Raw genomic sequence first — 20141 nt, forward strand, 5'->3', positions numbered from 1 at the left:
ATTAGTTTTGCCGATTGTAGGATCTCGTGTAAATGGATTATGTGGTATGTACTCTTGTTTTTTTGTTTTGTTTTTGACCCAGGATAATGTCTGAGATTTGTTCATTTCATTTTGTTGTATCAATGGTTCATTCCTATTTATTGCTAAGTAGGATTCCATTAGTTGAATGTACTCTAATTTGCTTATCCATTTGTCAGTTGATGGACACTTGGGTTGTTTCCAGTTTTTAGCTATTATGTGAATAATTTTGTTGTGAACATTTGAGTACAAGTCTTTCAGACATGTTCTCATTTCTCTTGCATAAATACCTAGGAGTGAAATTGCTGGATCGCAGGATAAATGTATGTTTAACTTTATAAGAAATGGCAAAATTGTTTTCAAAAGTGGTTACTACACTTTACTCGTCACTCGCAGCAACGTATGAGCTTAATTGTTTAGCTCCTTGCCAACTTTTAAAAAGCCATCCTAGTAAGTATGAAGTAGTTCCTCACTATACTTTCAACTTGCATTTTCCTGAGGATTAATGCTATTGAGTATTTTTCATGTGCCGTTAACATTTGCCAAATGTCGGTCAAAAATAAGACATTACTTGGCATTCAAAATCATTGTGTCTCTGCAATTCTATTCCCTTTATCCTTCTCTCCTTGGAGGTAACCGCCATTCTGTGGTTGGTGTATCTTTTCCACAAGCATGTTTAAAATTTTTATTAGCACGTATGAATCCAAAATAGTATTCACTAATGTTTTTTGTGTGTTTTTAAACTTATACAAAATATGTCATACTGTATTTATTTTTTTCTGATTCACTTTTTTTTACATTATGTTTTTGAGGTTTATGCACATTGAACATGTAGAAATGGTTTTACCTGCTGTGTACTTTGCTAGAATTTGCATATTTCAGTTTTTTCCCTAGATGAGGGCACTTTAGGTTATTATAAACAATGCTGGAGTGTTTATCCTTGTGTATAGTATCTCCCAGTACACTCGTGTGAATGTTTCTCTGGGGTTAGACACATAGAAAGAGAATCTCTGGGTCTGAGTATGTACGTACGTCTAGATTTTGCTGATTAGTGCCACAGTGTTTTTCAAAGAGGTTTTGCAAATATATATATGTAAATATACTGCCACCCATAGAGTATTGGAATGTTCATTCCCCTTGCCAGCATGTCAGACTTATTTTTACCATCTGAGGGTGTGAGATATTGCTCCTCAGATTTAACTCTCTTTGCACTCCTTTTATTGCTAGTTGAGGTTGTGTATATTTTTATATATGCGTTTGTGGTTCGGATCTCCTCTCCTGGGCTATTCATACTCTGCTCACGTTTCTACTGTGTTGTGTTTTAATCACTGCTTTATACTCTCATTTTTATGGTGTATTTTGTTGTGCAGAAGTTTTCAAGTGTAATCTAGTCAAATGTATTAATTCGTTACTTTATAGATTGTCTTTTTTATGTCTTTTATTTAAGAAACTTCTTATACTGAGGTCATTAGATGGTCTAAACTACTTTCTAAATGTTTTAAAGTTTTGCGTTTGACTTTCAGATCTTTGTTCCACCTGTAATTTCCTTCTATTGTTTATAGTAAGGTAGGTGCCGAATTCTACTTTCTTTTTTGAAGTCGCTTATAATCCCATTACTATTTATTTATTTATTAAAAAAAAATTCATCCTCTCTTCACTGATTTGATGGCCACTTTTGCCATATGTTCATACATGTGTGGTTTTTTTCTCGGCTCTTCTGTTTCATTAGCCTATTCATCTCACTTTTTAAATTATTATAACTTTATAAGAAGTTTTATGCCGTGATGAGAAAAGTCCTCATTCTTCTTCAAACTTGTCTTGGGTATTCTTGGCTCTTAACTATTTTGTGTGAATTTTAGATCAGCTCTTTGAATTCTGTGAACAAATCTGTCAGGATTTTGTTGAAATGGCAGTGCATTTAGAGATTAATTTGGAGAGAAAAGGCTCATTATGGGTATTTGAGCCTTCCATCTAGAAATAAATTATATCTGCCTATTTATTTAGTTTTTCTTTAGCGTATCTCAGTATAGTTCATCTTTTTTTTTCATGTAAGTCTTATATTCTTCAGTTATGTTTACTCACCGCTTACTTACAGTTTTGTTGCTCTTGTAAATGGCACCTTTAATTTTTCTTTTCTTTTTATCAAAGTAATGAGATTTTTAAAAGTAGTGCATTCCTGTACCTCATTGCACCCCAAAATTCTTTTCCTTAAAGGCCACCACTTTTAACAACAGAGCTTTATCTTCATTTTTCTAAGTGATATTTTTACACTATAATTTCTTATCTCTCACTCATTGTCTGTTGAACTTATTATAGAAAATTAGAAAGTTAGACGTGGCTCTCTTACCATCATTCTATTCACCACCACCCTCACCCCTGTCATGTGCATATTCCCTGTCCTCACTCCCAAAATAGTGGCACCGTAGGGTTTGGTTATGTCGGAGACTGGTGTTTACATTAGTATGCCTGTGTATATTAATTATATATAGCTGAGCTACTTATTGGTTCCCACTTCTTTGATAGGACAATTTTTTTATTTTCCCTAGTTAACTAAAAAATAGAAGTAAAAACAAAAACAGCTGGTTTTGTTTATTATTATTATTCGCTGGTGTTCTTTGTCTCTTGCACCAGTTCTTTCCCCAGACTCTTCACCAGACCTGTAAAGTTCTCCTGACTACCGTCAACATATGAAGTAATTTGCCAGGGCTGTCTTTCTTTCCCTGGTGATAGAAAAGTCTATTTGCTCTGGTTTGGTCTGGTTCAGGTTGATGGTCAGTTGTCATCTTGGGATCCTCCTTTACCATCGTCCCATTACTTTCCTTTGCTTCTCTTCGCTTTTGGTCTTTTCTTGGGTCTCACATTTTCCTCTTTCTTGTTTTGGTTGGAACACACCCTTCAGTAACTTGCTGGGAAGGAAGTGGGTCTGATCTTAAACTTGCTATATGTAATTGTTTGCCTAATGGTCCCATTTTCATTAAGACTTATTAATCTGTCCTCTAGGTGTTCTTGAATCCGAAAGTTCTGAACTTGTTTCCCTAGAGAGTTGGTCCGTGACTTTCTCCCATGTGTCACTTGGCAGAGTGTCACTTGGCAGCCAAGGGTAGAGAGTGATCTAAGAAGCTATTCCTGCCTCCTTTTTAAACTTCCACCTTGGAAATATCTTGTGCCTCTGAGTCTTTTTGAGCCCTTCCTAAGTTCTGCATTGTAGACTGGCTTGTACTTATTGATATTTCTATTATGAAGGCATACAGATTTCAGTTTTCTCCTATATGCTGAGTCATTACCATTTATCCCTTTATTTTCCATTGTCCAAAATTTTGTGGATATGTCTCATTTATTGTCAATTGTTATTTCTTTTTTTCTTTTTATCTTTATGTCTTTGTACCTATTCTTTTCCCAGTCATTTCTAGTGGAATTTCAGGAAAGCATAGAGATAAATGACTTATTGTAGTCATCCATTTTAACCACAAGTGTAATTTATGATTGTTGCTGATATTTAAGAATACTGCTGATTTTTATAAAGAGATCTTGAACTGTCTTATTCTGATAGTTTGTAGAATTTCTTGGATTTTTGGGGGTAGTCATGTATATGAATAAGTCAGCAGGTTCTTTCTTTGCAATCCTTATATTTTTTATTTCTTTTTATTAACCATACTGTGGTATGGGGTCTTCAGTACAGATTTGAAAAGAAGCAGGGGTGGCGAATAGCCTTGTCTTATTTCTTACTCTAAAGGAAGAAATTCCAGTGTTTTCCATTCAGTATGAAGTTTATTCTAATTTCTGATAGTTACCATTTATCAGACAAAGAAAATTCTGTTCTAGTTTACAAGTTGTAATCACGAAGGAGTGTTGAGTTTTGTCAGATGCTTTTTATGCCATCTACATTATCCTATTTTTTTATTATAATCTTTTTATGTAGTGAGTTTAACTAGTGAGCTTTCTCATGGTTTAATATCTCTCCATTCTCAGGATTCGCTAATATATATTTAAGAGTTCTGTACCTATGCCCTGTGAGGTTAGGAGGTAGGCTTTAAAGTTTTCCTTATGTTGTTTTTTTTCAAAGGTTGGTATCAGGGTATTTTTAAAGAAACTGAGTATTTTTCTCTCTATTTCTGGAAGAGATTGTGTAAGTATTGTCCCGTCCTTCAAGGTTTGAAAAAACCTGTCAGTAAAACCACATAGGCCTATTATAGTTTTTTTTTAAAGTAGATTTTCGACTGTTGGATCAATTCCTTTGAAGGTTACAGACCTATTCAGGTTTTCAATTTCCTCTTGAGTCAATTTGGAATTTTTTATTTTTTTGGAAAATGATTAGTGACAGGAGATAGCAAATAACCCTGTAGTTCTAAGGCTTGTGGGAAAATAGCACTTTCAACTGCTTTATGCTCCCAACACCTTGACGATAGGCGAGAGATCAAAGTTAGACCTTTCCACTGTTTTGTATTATTCAGAAGGAGAAAAGAGCCATTGATTAACTTCATGCCTGAAGTCAAGTGTACATGTTAAAAATGTCAGTGTGACCACCTAAGTAGTAGAAGTGGACCCTATAAATGCCAAGGGGACTAGGAGGGAGGATAAAGCAAAAAGCAAAAAAACCCAAAAACCTGGTAAAGAGAGCGCCTGTTATGGTGATGCCCCTTCGACAGGGCCTTCTCCAAAGGAGTCTTCCTGGATAGACCCTCTGGTTTTTCTCTTAGCACTACACACGTCTGTCACTCTGTACCGTGCCTGCGTGTCCGCCATCTTTTTCACAGGAAGCGCCTTCTTCCTGGGACCGGGCTGAGTCATTTATCTGCTTATTGTCAGTACCTGACATATAGTAGGCACTCAATAGATGTTTGAATGAACATAACGAACAGATAAATAAATAAATGAAGAGATGGGCAAATAAATCCAGAAAGGTGATTCTATCAGGTTCAGTGGCTGCAGGGAGAAATTTAAATGTGATAGCCACGGTTGATCCATGAGTTAGGGAACTGAGAAAGTACCTGCAGCCTTGTATTTGATTGGGGAAAAAGTCAGTGGGATTAAACTGCAACTACCTGTAAATTACTGAACTGCCTGTGTAGCTGTTACAGATTTGTCGAGTACATGGTAGTGCCCTGAGATTTACCTTGTGCAGGTAGAATAGCATTTGTGCTGCATGTGAGTGCTTCGCAAACAGACACTCACACAATTCACCTGCGGTGCAGATTCTGTTGTAGGTGGTCTGGGGAGGGGCCTTAGTGCTGTGTTTCTAACAAGCTCAATGCTGCTGGTTCATGGACCACACTTTATGTAGCAAGGCTTCAGCTGTCACCTACATTAAGGCTTTGCCCAGGTGCTTGGGGACAAGAGTGGCCTATACTTGGAGAATAGGATCAAATGGAAACTGTTCTAACTTCCAGGTTTGTTACCAGTGAACGAGAAAGAACCAAGCCCATGCTGGATGGGTAGGGTGGGGTATCCCTTCGCCTCAAATGACATAACACGAACAGGCCCATCCCCACCTCTGCAGAGGGCTCCTAGGGCAAGATGAGTTCTTTGAGCTACCAGCACAGTGACCACACTCTTCCTCATTTTCCTGTTTCTCAGGCTGAGCCACCTGGCCTGTTTGGACACGTTGCATACCGGGAAGCCCTCGTCTTCGAGATTCACATGTCACTTGTCACTGTTCCCTGGCCCCACCACGTTTTATCTGTACAGTCAAAATCCCATTTCCTCGCCTTGTTCCTGCAAGCCTTTGCCTTGCTGTCACTCTGGTCCCCAGGTGGGGAGATCTCCTCTTCTGTTTCTATTATGCTGCCTTCCCTGGGTGAGATGGAGGCAGCCTTGCTTTGCACATTCAGAATGACGACACTGGCTGGAGAGTGATGACATCCTGACACCCACTTTCTTCTTAAGTTTTAGCCTTCATTTTTAGATAAAAGACACAAATCCAGTGGGCAGTGTCCCAAAGTTCAAGTAAGCCACTAATGCACCAGTCCTGGGGCCAAACTGACCACAGGCACCAGCTGGTGCCCAAGCCTCATTCCCTGGGTTTCTCATCACGTCTCAAAATGGTGCTGGCAGGTGGTTCGTTTTGTTTTTTTCCTTATGTTCATATCGACTCCTGTGGAAAGAAGGCTTGTGGACAGAAGGATCATCCTATCAGTAAGTGATGGAACCTGGGGTGTCTCTGGGCATGCACAGTCTGGCTCCAGGGTTTTACAGAAAGTATATTTTAAGCCAGAAGAACCTCTTACACAGCAGGAAAATCTGAAACTTGAATGTCTTTCAGGGCTGTCCCTAGACCTTAGGCAGGGGACGACTGCCTAAGTACTTCTCCAGCACACTCCCAATCCTTGGCAAGCTTTGCCCTTTTGCTTTTCGCGAATGGGCAGAGGTGATGCATTTCTGAGAGAAGGCCTCGCCAGCTCTACATCACCTCTGGAGATGCTGTGGAATGGACTCTGGTAAAGCGGGGACTGCTGACAGGGATCTGTGTGCTGGTTTTGTGTTCAGTTGCCTGGCTTAGATGCTAGACAATCCAACAGCCTTCTAACTTTGACTGAACAGGCTGTTGGACTGGCTAGTGTCTGAGCCAGACAGGTAATGGCACCTATGAGTCAGGCGAATGTGCTTTTCTTGAGGCCACAGAGACGTTGGTACAGCCCTTCTGGCTGTACGTTGAATCACCTAGCAAGTTCAAAAGGCCGCCAAGCGCCAGGCCCCTCCCCAGATATCTGTTTAATGGGTCAGGGTATTTCTGGGTGATTCTAAAGTTCTCCAGTAATTGACAAGAGCAGCTAGAGTTGAAAACCGCTGCATTCGAGAATGGTGGGGAAGGGGACAATGTTTCTCCTCATCTCCTCAGTAGGAACTTCAGTACGACCTTTTTGATTTTTCAAGAAACAATTGAAATCTTTATTATTTCATGGAAAATTTCCTGGTTTTTATATATAGGTAACTAAGTTGACTTTTTCAAATGTCTATGGGCCAAGCAATGCAAGGGGACCGGATTCAGCCCACGATTCACCTCATGGCCCTTGGTCTACATATGGGGTAAACCTTCACCTCTCTGACACAAACTCCAGTTGGGCTGGGTTCTACCTGGCTGGCAGTTCTCTGCACATGAGTGTGCAGAAACTGGCCTTCATGCTCCCTGCCTTCTACCCTTTTCCTATTTTTGTTCTTGGTCCTAGACTCAGAGCCTAGCTCTATAAAAATGTTACTGAGCACAGACCTTGGGTGATTGGTATTATTTCGTAACAACCCTATGGCATGTATATTATTTTGGGTCCCATTTCTGAAATGTGAAAAGTCACTTGGCCAAAGGGATGGTGGAAACAGGACTCGAACCCAGGTCCATTTGCCTCATAAACCCTACTTAGAGTTCTTCAGTGCTCCTTTGGCCTGATGCCTGGGAATACCCCACCAAATGGCCTTTGAGTGGGACCCTCTGACTCTGATTGGGTGGCTCCTCAGAGCCTGTGGTTGGGCTGGACCAGAGGGTTCTGTGGTGTTGAGTAGGGATGGGGAAGTGGGACTCTGGAATGGAGCCTCTATTTTTAAGGAATAACCCATTTCTGACCCTTGTATGCTCTCCGCCTCCCATCTCACCCCCACTTTTTAGATTATGACATGCCTATAGCTTCTGCCTCTTTCTCCCTAGCTTCCTCTTGATTTTGGACCCAGCCTGCCGGGATCGCGTCTTGGCTGGTATTGTTTTTCTCTTGAAGGCCAGGCCAGTAGCTTGGCCAACTGAGTGGAGCCTATAGAAGCAGAAACTAGGAATGAAGGGGGAGCAAAGATCCAGGCTGGGCACCAGAGAGAGGCTCGAGAACAAATGAGAGCGAAGAGGGCGGAAGGAGCTGGAATGTGCCTGAGGACATGGGATGGGGCGTGGAGTACACAGGAAGTGGGGTCCCCTGCTTTTCTGTTGCCTGACTGGTGAGCCAGATGGGGCAGGTTTTTGTAGCACATATGGTATAATGTAGCATTTCCCAACAGACCATGCAAAGATGGGCTTAGATGATCTATGGTCAAGGCTTTCAGTGCCATTGAATCACAAAAAAAGAAGGGGTTTCCTTTTGCAATTCTCTCTCCATGCTCCCGACTCTGTGAAGGAGAAAGTGTCCAGTGGTGCTGGGTGAGACGGGCCTCAGCAGGTTGCAGTATCCAGCTAGCACTGAATAAAGTTGCTTGGTTTTTGTTGCAGTTATTTTTGTGCTCACTGCATATTTTTGGCAAATGTTACTATTTTTCCATTCAGAGAATACTATAGCGTTTTCTGAGAAATAAAGGTTTGTTCTTTTTTTTTAAGTGAAAATGTCAGCAAAACATATTAAGTAAACAAAAGAAAAAGTAGTATGATATATGTTGAAAATGATAATGGTGGTCAGTAAAAGACAGGCTCCCAGGAAAAGGTGGGTATAAAGGTTAAAGGTCAAATAGACCAGCGTTCAAACCCATTAACAGTAGGACTTTGGGCAAGTCATTTCATACCTCTAAGCCATAGTTGGCTGTAAACTATGACTAATAATATATTATGAGCATTAATATTAATATTCATTTAATACTTAATTAAATTTATGTCACATGCTTAGCCCAATGATGGACATAGAGTAATAGTAAGTGGTGGTCGTTACTGTGTGAGGTGTATTTCAACCTGAAATACTGCACTCGGAGGCTGGTGTTCCTGGGGAAAAGTGCTGACAGTGAGCACAGGCCAGCCGTGGATGGGCCTGCTTTGTGAGGGTGTGAGCTCTCTTTTAGCACAAGTGTTCTAGAGTCTTGTCACCTGTCTAGGAATTGGTGGCAGGAATTTGCTACGGAATGAGCCAGACAACAGGGGAGGTCCCTTCTAATGAACATTCTATAGCCAAAGTGTAGAAACAGTGAACATGGCAGACCTGAGAGTGCTCTCCTTACAAAGCCTTGCTTGCAGTCTTGGCCCAGGTCTGGGAACTTGAATTTAGGGAGGGTTCCCACTATTCCCTAACCAATAAGGTTAAACTGTTCATACAAACAATAGAGTTTATTGTTTTCTTTCTGGGGCCTGCAGTTGGGGTATATAGGCCAAGGGTGCCTATGGGGCCAGCTGCCAGTGAAATCCCTGGGCACTTCTTCTCTGAGGTTTCCTGATAGACAACACTTCCACCACCACCGTCACAGCTCAATGCTGAGGAATCAAGCTCGGCCTGTGTGACTGCAATGAGAGGGGACTGCTGAAGCTTGGGCTGGGTTTCCTCAGGACCTCGCCCAGACACCTTCTCCCTCTGTTGATTTTGCTTTGTTTCCTTTCGCTGTAGTAAATCATGGCCTTGAGCAGGACTACCTGCTATGTCCTGGGAGTCCTCCTAGTGAATCACCAAACCCAGGGGTGGTCCTGCGAACTTGACACACCCAGTCTCTGCCCTCAGCTCAGAAGAGACCCAGGGCTCCCTTGGCCGTTTGAGCAAAAGGTCTCCTAGTGTCAGACTGAGGGAAGAGGTGTGAGGGGGCTGATGCTGCTTCTGGGAAGAGTTTTCCTCTCAAGAGCAGATGGGGAGCAGCCACCTCTTAGGGGCGCTTCCGGGATCTCACTGAGCATCTCACAAAGTAGATTAAGAGGTTAGGGAGGCACAGGTGGATGTTTTTATGGGCAGCTTTGTCTCAGCTGTGACTGGTGCTAAATCTCTGAAGGACAAATCTTAGCCCCAAACTAGTTCTCGCAGAAGGACTGCTGAGGTAAAGACCACTGGTTTGGCACCAGAGACACCACCCCTGCCTCTTTACAAACGTAATGTGACCACACATCAGGGGTCGTCGTCAAGATTAAGGAATGTTGATTATCAACGTCCCTTCAAGGTATCCCACTCAGTTACAGAATCAATGTCTACTAATATGGGTCTCTCTTCAAACTTCAGGAGGTGGTTTTTTATCTCTGATCCTAGTCACTGGGGACCCAGGTAGGGCAGGGCATGCAGAGTGTCTCAAATTGCCATTATGGTCAGAGGGTCACATAGGCAGACATCCCTGGCTTGAGGCTGGTGGGGCAGTGGCCTGGTGGTTCTGTGCAGGTCTCCAGGGAGATGTTTGGCCAGTCTTCCTGCTGGCCTTTTTTTGTCTGATGCCCAGAGCCACTGGGGATGAAGGAAGGTGAGACAGAGAGAGGTGGGACTTTTACCTGCATGGTGGCATGAAGGGAATTTGGGTGAAAGTTAGGCATAAGAGACTCCACTGACATGTCCTGGATGCCTGGAACCGCCTAGATTTCATCACATTTTATAAAGGATGGTAAACTGTTGGGTGGGAGAAGGAGCTGTCATTCGTCAGCAGGACAAGCAAGGGCAGGCCAATTTTAAGTACTTTCTGTATGTTAACTCATTTAATTGTCTCAGGGGGCATCGATGTTTATTATTTCCATTTTCATGGGAATCCCCAATGTGTTCAAAGTTCAGGTAACTTGCCCAGGAGAGCTGGATTTGAACCCATGCAGTCTGGCTCTCTAGTCCTTCCTTTTCACCACTACAGTATAAAACTCGATGACCTAGAGATAGTCCCTTATGACTCCAGTATTCAGTGGCCCTCGAGTAGCCAGTCCAAGCAGATCATGGCCACCTTGCAGAATGACAGTGACATCACAGGCTTTATGTACTAGTTATTACTAGTTATATGGCCTTAAAATAAATATGTAACTATTTAAAAATGAGGCTCTTGGAGCATTTGCCTACACCACCTATGGGATCATCTTGGGTGCTGCAAGTGTTCTGGGAACCTCTGTGCTTTGGCAAACCTCTGTGCTTTGGGAAACCCTATTTCTTCACAGTTAGGTCTACAGACCATAGCGGAAACTTAGATGTTCGGTTTTGATCACAATGTTTCCCTAGAGCTGTTTCTGCCCTGTGTCCTGTGTGTGTCCTGACATAGAACTTCCACGTGGCAGACGTGGGCTTTGGGGTGTGGTCAGAGCAGAGGGACTTTCTCCCAGCTGCTTGAGTCCTCTGTAGGGATGGTAGTAGCAAATCCAGGTCCACCCTGACACACTTGTAGGCATGGCAAGCCTCTGCCCTTCCAGTGGTGGGGTTTGGGGAATACCTCCTCTGGCTTCCATGGTGAGCACCTGCATCAGTAAGTGCCTGTTTTCTCAGCTGGTGGCCCTTTCCTTTCCTTTCCTTCTCTCCCATGCCTCTGGAGTGAACCACATCCCAAGAGGCCAGAGCTCCCTTTACAACAGCTACAGGTCAGAATCAGTTGAATTGTAAGAAACAGCTTCAGCTAGACTTGGCTTCCTGTCATCCTCTCTTGCTCTTCTTCAATACCTGTCCCCACCTCCTGCTACTAGTCACTTGGGGAAATTGGGGTACATGTGGAGAAGTAGTCTAATTATTCTCATCTTACTCTGAGGTTCAGTTGCCTTTTATTCCCAAGCAGACAGGCCCCTGACTCAAGCTCCCCAAATGTCCCTGAGCAGACCCGCTGGGACTGCCAGCCCTGTTCAGCTGTGCTTGGCTCTCTAGTCTCTTGCATAGCTTCTACTCTGAGCCCATTTTTTTGACATTCTTGTTATTTCTTCTCCCAGTGCCGTACAACTTGCTTAGTTGGTCTCCGTGATACTGTGGAGCCCTAGCCAGTCAGACTTTGCAAGGCATCAGTGCTGGGAAAACTTCCTGAGGTGTCCGGGACCTGGCTGACCTTCAGAAGAGGACAGGGCCGAGAGACCGAAGAGAAAGATTGAAAACTCCAAAATAAAGTTTCTTAAGGGAGCTTATGGACAGAAGCAGTCTTGGGTGACAGCAAGATGGGAGATCTTTGAATGGAAAAGGGAATGGGGGCTTGATATATAAAGCCTCTAGGAACACAGGTGGCTTGTAGCCAAGTGGCATGTACTTGTTAAGAGCTATATATTCCAAAGCAGTAAACAACTTAATGGGCCTACTTATTTATAGAAGACCATTCATTTCAGGTGATAAGTACCCTCCCCTCCCCAAGTAAACTGGCTGTCACAGAGAGCAACTTGCTTCTTAAGATGACATAGGTCACGTCAAGCGCCATAAGTCATTTTGCCTAACAACTGGAGGTATAAACAGTCTCATCCACATCCACATAATGGTCTGACTTGGTCCAATTTGGGGCAGCTGGTAATGTTTCCTAAAGATAGGTTTGCATCTTAATCCCAAGAATTTGAGAATATTATCTTCTTTTGAAAAAGTCTTTGCAGTTGTAATTAAATCAAGGATTTTGAGATGACATTATCCTGGATTATACAGCAGGGCCTAAAGACGATCCCAAGTGTCAAAAGGGAGGCAGAGGGAGATTTTAATACACACAGAAGAGGAATATGATCAGGGAGGCAGAGATTGGAGTGATATGGCCACAAGCCAAGGAATGTTGGCAGACACCAGGAGTTGATAGAGTCAAGGACCCGATTTTCCCTTAGAATCTCCAGTGGGAACGTGGCCCTGCCAACACCTTGATTTCAGTTCAGTGATACAGATCTTAGATTTATGGCCTTCAGAACTGTGAAAGAAGGTATTTCTGTTGTTTTATGCTACCAAGTTTGTGGTAGCTTTTTAAGTGGCCATAGGAAAGCAATACATGGGGTGTTCGGAAATGCAGATGTCTTTGGGAGAGAAGCTTACCAGCTAGTGCAGGCTGAAGAGAGGCCCTGAGTCTCTGAATAGCCTCCAATTTATGTTCCTTAGGGTTTTTTTTTTCTTCTTTCCTTTTTCTTCTTTCTTTCTTTCTTTTCTTTTTTTTTTTTTTTTTGCGGTGGGTATTATACTGTGGCCTTTAGGAAGGGAACATTAGGGCTTTTTCTAATGCATGTTTTTCCCACTCAAACTGGCTTCAAACAAAAATGGAATTGATAGGTTGGTGTAACTGAAACACTCCCAGGTATCAGCTTCAGACATGGTTTGTTTGATCAAGGGGCTTTACAGTACAGTATAGTGTAATGTCCCTCTTCGCCTTCCTCCCTCTCTTCCTCACCAGCCCCTTTTCTTCTGCCATTGATTCCATTCTCAGGGAAGTTTTTCCTGCAAGGTGTTGGCAGCTTCAGGCTTACATCCTATCATAATACTACTTCCTTTCTTCAATAATTCCAATAAGAGCCAAAGGATTGAGCCTCAGATGACTGACTTGGGTCACCTGCTCATCTCTGAATGAGTCCTATGGCCAGGGGGATGGACTGTACTCATTGGCGAGGTGGAGGCCACCTACCCCACAAGCCATGATGACTGAGAGTAAGGCAGGAAAGATACTTCCCTGAAGGAAAATAGGGTGCTCACACTAGAAGTAGGGACGCATATGGCAGGGAGGCAGGCACACACAGCAGATGGCTGCCACAAGCCTCTTCCAGCTCCTGGTGGCTGCCGGCACTCCGTGGCTTGTGGCTGCATCACTCCAATCTCTGCCTTCCTGTTCATACTCCTTCCCTTCTGTGTATAGGAAAATCTCCCTCTTATCAGGACATTGAGACTGCGTTTAGGGCTCAGCTGGATAATCCAGGATAATCTCCCCCATCTCATAATTCTTAGTTTAATTATATCTGCAACCACCCCCCCCCCCCCGCCACCCACAACCCACAATTAAATAATATTTTCTGCTGGCCTAGTGGTTCCTGAGGCCGGTAAAACACCTTTGGAGCCCACGGTGGTTTGCAGGCCACACCATATTCCCTGCGGTGTGCTTGGAAATGCCATATCATGTCACTGTGGCTTTTGCTCTGCCGCAAGAATCCTAAGAAAATGACCCGCAGCCCCACACGCTGCAGGAGATGAAGAAGCCACAAGAGGTCCCAAAGGTGGGGATGAGTGAGAGCGCCGCGAAGCTGCAGTAGCAGCTGCTGCTGCCGGACCCTTGTATTTGAAAATCTCATTATCAAAGCATCTTTGAACTTCAGTTGGCATTTACGTGACTCATGTTAGATCTGGTGAAAGCTATGTTTGGGAAATGGAAACGGGAAGTGAGATGAGCAGTGCTGTTACAATGGGGCTCTCTTTGGCATTGGTCAGAGAGGGCGGTGACTCACTGAGGGGATAGAGCAACAAAGAAACTGCTGTGGCTGCATGAAAAAAGCACTTCCTCCATCCCCTGGAAGCTGGGGCCCTGGGCCAGGGTGTCCTGAAGGACATTTGGCAAAGGAGAGTGACCCGCAGTTGAGCCGTGCTTGGTGTGGGTCAGGAAGCTGTCACAGTAAGCAGGTTAAAGGAGAGGTGACACATTGGGAGTTTCGGAGCTAGATGTGCGAGCTCTGACCTCCTTCTATGTCACCGTTAAAGGTATGACCTTGGGCTTGTGCCCTGACAAATCCTCAGTACTATCTGGGGTCCAGTGCCAGTGCTGCCTCTTACTAGCTGTAAATGCACACACATACCCGGGGCCAGCTACTAACTATTCAAACATCAGTTTCTCCCCATGTAATGTGTATAATTACAGAACCTACCTCACAGAGGGAGGGTGAAGGTTGAATGAGAGAGTGTACATAAACGGGTGAGAACAGTCAGGCACGTTGTAAACATCACATACGCGTTTAGTGCTGTGGTTGTAATTTTGTGAGAATGGAGACAATTTAAGATAACCTGCCTCCAACATTGGTGTGAATATTAAATGAGGTAGTGCACATAAATGTTTAGTGGGGCCTTACCTTTCTCGCCTCATTGGATTTCAGCTCCTTGTGGTCAAGGCCCTTCTGTCTTATTGGTCGCTGTGGTTTCTGGGTCTAGAAGTGGGTCTAGTGCATAGTGATGCACAGCAAGTGTTTGTTGGATGAGCCAGTGAAAAAATGGCATGTGTTCTACGGGCGACATCTTCAGGCAGGTGGTCGCAGGCCCTGAAGTATCTCAGACATTGTGTCAGCGCTTCTCCAGCACCATTGCTTCCTTGCTTTTGGGAGGAGATGTGGCTTTGGCAGAAAATACCGGATAATTTCAGCAGAGAAGTTAAATAAGCCTTGCTGTGCCCAGCAGAGATTGCGGGATAGTGGGGTCTTGCCTCGGGTGTAAGGCACAGGGACACGTGAGTGAGTCCGTACACACTTGCATCTGTGCCTGCATTAGGTGCCACTGTGGCTCTGCTCATCAACGTGATGAAGGGGGAGGGAGCAGGGACTCCTTTTGTCAAAATAACAAAAATGTAGTGTTAGCAGGCCCTGCCTGCCCGTCCCTGCAGGAGAGTCCCTATGAAACCACAGAGTCACCCTCTGCTGTCCCTGTTGACTCACCCTGGGAAATCCAGCCACCAAACAGGACCACAAGGCAGGGCGGGAGAACCTTTGCTTGGGGACGATCCTTCACAAGGGGATAGCCCCCTGCTATCTGTAGGGATGGACAGGAGCTCCGAAACTCCCAATGTGTCTTCTCCCCCAGGCAGCCCCAGCTGCTGCAGACCTCACCCACAGAGTTCAGGGCTCCCCTGGGTACCCACAGGAGCCTGGGGGCAAGAGGGCATTTGGTGTGGGAGCCGAGATCTGCAGGGTCATTAGGAATAGTAGTAGTCTGCCAGCCGTGGCTCTGCATTCTGGGTGGGGGTGGGGAGAGAAAATGGGGATGTGACCAGCTCTGGCTGGCTAATTCAGGCATTTCTGAGACCAAAAAGCAACCCCTAAAAGCAGCAAAGCAGAATGAGCCTGTTATTGGAACTTATTCGCATAAAGAGATTTAAATGATCTATGTTCATTATGTTCACGTGCCTTCTATAAGCAAGATGCATTTGATATGTTTTTAACATCAGTGTATATTTTCTTTGTATCGAGGGATTATTTGAGAATGATTCTGGAACCGTTATAGAATCTACTTTAAAATATTTAATAGAATGGTAAAAAGACTCCTCCTTAACTGTGGGTCAGAACTTCTCTGTGATCTTTAAAAGTCCTACAGTTAACTTCTTTGTGGAAATAGACTAGACCAGCAGTCCCCAACCTTTTAGGCACCAGGGACCAGTGCTTCTTTGAGAATTTAATGCCTGACGATGTGAGGTGGAGCTGAGGTGGTGATGCTAGTGCTGGGGAGCGGCTGCAAATAGAGATGAAGCTTTGCTTGCTTGCCAGCCTCACCTCCTGCTGTTGGCCAGGTTCCTAATAGGCTACAGACCGGTACCTGTCCACAGCCCAGGTGTTGGGGACTCCTGGACTGGAGTCAAGATCACCAGGAATCAACTAAGACCTGCTCAGAGTTAGGCTGTACCAGGGTTTCTCAGCCTCCGCACTATAGACATTTTGGGCTAAATAACTCTTTGTCGTGGGCGGGTGGCCCTGTTCATTATAGGATGTTTAGCAGCATCCATGGCCTCTACTCACTAGATACCAGTACCCCCCTGTGGTTGACACAATAATGACCCTCCCCCCACGCCCCCCCCCCCCCAAATAAAGATGTTCACGTCTCAGTCTTCTGGAACCTGTGAGTATTAGGTATGTAGCAAGGGAGAATTGAGGTTGCAAATCGGCTGACTTTGAGATGGAGAGATTATCCTGGATTATCCTGTGGGCCCAGTATAATCACAAGAATCCCATAAGTGGAAGAGGAAAACAGGAGAGAGAGAACCAGAGAGAGAGCAGTGTGAAGAGGACTTGACCCACCGTTGCTGGCTTTAAGCACGGAGGAAGGGGCCACAGCCAAGGAATGCAGGTAGCCTCTAGAAGCTGGAGAAGACAAGGAAACACATTCTTCCCTAGAGCCTCCACAGGGAACGCAGCCCAGCCAAGACCTTGATTTTAGCCCAGTGAGACCTATTTCTGCTCTGCTGAACTCTCAGGTAATGATTTTGTGTTGTCTTAAGCCACTGAGTTTGTGGTAAATCATTACAGCGCAATAGGGAACTGATGTACCAGCTCACCTCTCCCACCCCTACTGTGACGTGTCTTAGTTCTGTGATGAGAATGAGGCTGGGAGTGGGCATACCTAGTATGGTGGCTCTGTGAGGAAGGAACCAGTGGTATAAAAGGGGGTGAGTGCCACAGCTGCTATCCCCACTCCCCTCCCAGAGGCTCCTGGAGCTGTCACACTGCCATTAGTGGCACAGTATTCCTGTCAGCGCTTGTGCATAATTGAGTGAAACTAGAAAAGAAGCTGAACCATCTTCAACTGCGCCATAAAAGAGAATATAAAAACTCAATAAAACACTGAAATGTCAGCTGAAGCAGCATTGCAAGCAGAGACCTCAGCAAAGAGGGTCAGCACGCGGGCACCGCTGGCACTGTTTGTAGGAGTTGTGGGTGGGAGGAGAGGCTGGGAGCCCAGCCTACGCTGGGGGCCACCAAGCCTGGGCTCTGGGCCAAACATACAGCCCCCTGGTTTCTGGACCCAACCCCGATGCTGTAATTCTGTTTATTTTGCTGAATATGAAATCCATATGGTTCTGATTTCTTCTTTGTGATCCATCATCTCTGTGTGGCTTCAGAGCCAGAAACCATGCAAAGAAACTTTGAAGTTGTTGTTCTGGGGCAAGTAGGAAGTTGGGTTTTTCTGGGGTTCACTGGGACAACTGCGTGGTTCCCATTGAATTCGAGTAGTGCTCCTGGAGTTGAGAGGTGAGGTAGACTGGCATGGTTGGTTCTTTTCATTTCAGGTATCCTTGCTGAAAAAATAGGTGGTTCCATGTAATCTGCTGGCACGAGGTGGTCATATGGAATCCTGGCCTTTGGCTCTTCCCTGTGGGCAACAGGTGGCTATACTTGGGGGCAGACTAAAGGCAGAGGTCAGGAGAGAGAAGAAAAAGGAAGTCAGTAAACAAATAGGACATGGAGAAAAAGACATTGCCTGTATCTGTGGTTTTTGATATTAAAGGACCAGACTATTCTGTGATGGACTGGTCTGGCCAGACTTAATTGACATGTAGACTCCAGTGGTTCCAAAATTTCAGCAAGCATTAGAATCACTCACCTGGACGGCTTGTTCAAACCGACTGCAGACTTTCCAATTCAGAAGGATTGGGGTGAGGGCCGAGAGTTTGTACTTTTGAACAAACTCCCAGGTGATGCTGCTGTGGCTAGTCCAAGGTTGAGAACTAGTGGTCTTGAACAAGAAGAGAGCATCTTTGTGATTAAAAGTAGTGCCAGTAACGAATAGTTCTCAAGATTTTACAGTTTACATGTGAGGAACCCACTTTTTATTTGAATAATCCTGTAGAGATATAGTAAAATACATCATCTGTAAATTTTCTTTTCAAGGTGAAAGTAGCATTTATTTTATTTTTCAGATTGTCAAACAGTAAAATCAACTTTTGGGGGTATACAGTTCTATGAATTTTAACACATAGTATAGATTTATGTAACTGCCATCTCAACTAGGATATGGAACACTTCCATCACCCCAGGATCCCGTCTCCTGCTCACAGTCTGCGTTCACACCCTCCCCACCCCACCCCACCCCACCCCTGATGTGTCATCCATTCCTACAGTTTTGTCTTTTCGAGGATGTTGTATAAATGGAATAAGGCAGTGTAACCTTTTGAAACTGGCTTCTCAACGTAACATCTGTGAGGTGGATGGAGGTTGTTGCCTATGTGTGAAGAGTTCCGTCCCTTGTGTTGGTAAGTAGTAGTCCATTATATGGATGTACTGCCATTCGTTCATCAATTCCTGTCGGTGATCTTTTGGGTTGTTCCCAGTTTGATATTATTATGACTAAAGCTACTCTGAACATTCATGTATAAGACTTCGTGTGGACATATGTTGTTATTTTTCTTGGGTAAAGAACGAGGAATGGGATTGCTGGGTCATATGTTAAGTGTATGTTTACGGGAAGCTGCCAAACTGCTCTCCAGAGCAGCTGCACCATTTTTCATTCCCGCTGGCAGTGGATGAGAGTTCCAGTTGCTCTGTATCTTTATTAGCGCTTGGTGTTGTCACTTTTTAATTTTGCTCATTCTAGATCATGCCTGATTCTAAGATGTGTACATGAGTCTCACAAAGGCTCAGAGAGTTGTCCAATACCCCTGACCTCTTGGGGCTCCTTGAATACCGGAATCCAGACCTTTTGACCTGAAGGCTGTGAACATCCTGAGTGGTGGCTGTGTCGAACGAGAACTAGGAAGCAGTAACCGCTGTGCGGTATTGTTGGCTCCAACAATATGGGCAGGTGTGGCAGGGCAAAGGCATGTGCCCAGGGACTAGGGAAACAAGAGGAAAGCAGAAAAAGGAGGTGACAGAGGAGAAAAGATACACATGCTAGAATCACAGGGATAGAAGGCACGAGGCTACTTTTTCATCCCTCCTGTTCTCCCCTTATTTTTAGGTCGAACTTGGAGAGGCGAAGCAGCCTGACGAATGTCACTCAGGTCACTGGCACCTCCCTGACTCTTTGTCTATGGGGAGGCAGTGGCAGAAACCATCTTTGTTTCTAGAAACATCCTTGGTAACAGTCCAAGGGCACAGGCTGCTTCCCCTTGGCACTTGAGGAGTAGAGCTTTTACAGATTGATATACCTGGTCAAGGTCATCATATACTCCCTCAGTGTCTTGGTCTCGGGTCTACTCCAGGCAGGAGTTGGCTTTAGAAAGGAACTTGTGCAGGAGGCCATGGCCACAGCTGAAACCGGAGCAGTGACTTAATGGGGAGGAGGAGGTTCATGGAAGGGAAGGATCCCTCTCTGGAGGCTGTCCCACCCACCCTGGGGGGACCAGGCGCAGCTGCCCTGGAAGGCTGTGGACATGCCTTCCTGATTGCAGCATACTTCTCTTTCATTTTGAATATCATTTGTTTCGTTGCCACGGCAACGTCAAGTCTCTATTTTAATGCTAACCTGCGTGGCTGCAACTTTCTATATATAAATGCTGCTTTGCACAGTGAATTAGCTGATGCCACAGGGAAGCAGCGGATGCGGAGACGGTGGCAGAAAATGACCAGTGTGTCATATTTGCAAGAGGAGGGACTGCGGGGCTGAGGTGAGTTGGAACCAGGGGCTGTGCTGTCGTCTTCAGGGCAGGTGCTCAAAGCTCATTGGAGCAGATGAGAGTGAGGGACAGCCACTCCTGTGGGAGGGAAGCCTTCCTTGGACAGCCTCCTGCTGGTCAGGGCCTTGGCTCTGCTTTAGAGGGACTTGTGTTCCCCAACATATTCCTGTCCTCATTCCTTCAGTGAGTCTGGGCTGCACGGGGACCCAAGGCTCTAGAAAGAAGAGCAAGCCACCCAGGCAGGGGTGGTATCTGAGGTGAGCTCAGTGCGAAGCGAGTTTTTCTTATTT

General features: G+C 44.7%; 1 protein-coding gene across 5 annotated transcripts in view; it reads left to right on the forward strand.

Annotated features, from left to right (window-relative positions):
- Window positions 1–20141, forward strand: part of GAS7 (growth arrest specific 7) — a 204867-nt gene that overhangs the window by 70673 nt on the left and 114053 nt on the right. Inside the window, exon 1 of one of the 5 annotated variants that reach the window (XM_016121296.2) lies at window positions 18367–19842. The exons of 3 other annotated variants lie outside the window; for them this stretch is intronic. The gene's annotated coding sequence lies outside the window, so the exon portion shown is untranslated. Of the gene's footprint in view, window positions 1–18366; window positions 19843–19890; window positions 20109–20141 lie in introns of those variants that run through there. One more of the 5 variants, XM_016121297.2, reaches the window with a different exon arrangement.

The sequence above is a fragment of the Rousettus aegyptiacus genome, unplaced genomic scaffold (assembly GCF_014176215.1).
Source record: "Rousettus aegyptiacus isolate mRouAeg1 unplaced genomic scaffold, mRouAeg1.p scaffold_m13_p_6, whole genome shotgun sequence".
Taxonomy (NCBI): Eukaryota; Metazoa; Chordata; class Mammalia; order Chiroptera; family Pteropodidae; genus Rousettus; species Rousettus aegyptiacus.